The following is a 590-nucleotide window of genomic DNA, read 5'->3' as shown; positions in this document are numbered from 1 at the left end:
GTCTCTTCCCCTCCAGGCCAGGCTGACCTGACTTGGCTGTGACCGCTGCGCTGTGAGTCAGCCCCAGCCCGGCTGGAGAGCCTCAGCGCTGCTGCAGAGCAAACCGGCCTGGGCTGCCCAACAGCAGTCCCTGGGGCCTGGGGCACAAGTTTGGGGTTTGGGGCAGGGACGGGGTCTCCCTGAGCATCCCACCTTTTTCTCCTGCCTCTCATTTGGCTGGCAAGTGGCACTTCCCGAGCTACGTGGGCAGCCCTGACGTGCGGCAAGCTGCTGCCAGCCAGAACAAAGCACTGCAAGTCAGTGCCAGCCACTCGCCCTTCGGCACGCGCAGACACAAAGCCAGAGCCCGCTCTCCGTTTCCTCTCTCTTCCCACTCCCCACATGCTTCTCCAGCCTGCGTCAGCCCTGTAGCTTATCCAGCTGTATCCCATAGGTTTTGCAAAAACAGGGCGTGCACAGTGCCTCTCCTCCACTTTTCCTCTCTGTTCTCACCGTCGGACACTGCTGCCTTCCCATGCCGCCCATGCAGCGAGGAGATGCAGCACGGCCTTGGCCACAGGTGCCAAGGACAACAACCTTCCCAGGCCCTT

Source organism: Apaloderma vittatum, unplaced genomic scaffold, assembly GCF_000703405.1.
Source record: "Apaloderma vittatum isolate BGI_N311 unplaced genomic scaffold, ASM70340v1 scaffold26205, whole genome shotgun sequence".
NCBI lineage: Eukaryota > Metazoa > Chordata > Aves > Trogoniformes > Trogonidae > Apaloderma > Apaloderma vittatum.
The sequence above is the reverse complement of the archived record's forward strand: the minus strand, read 5'-3'. Positions refer to the sequence as shown.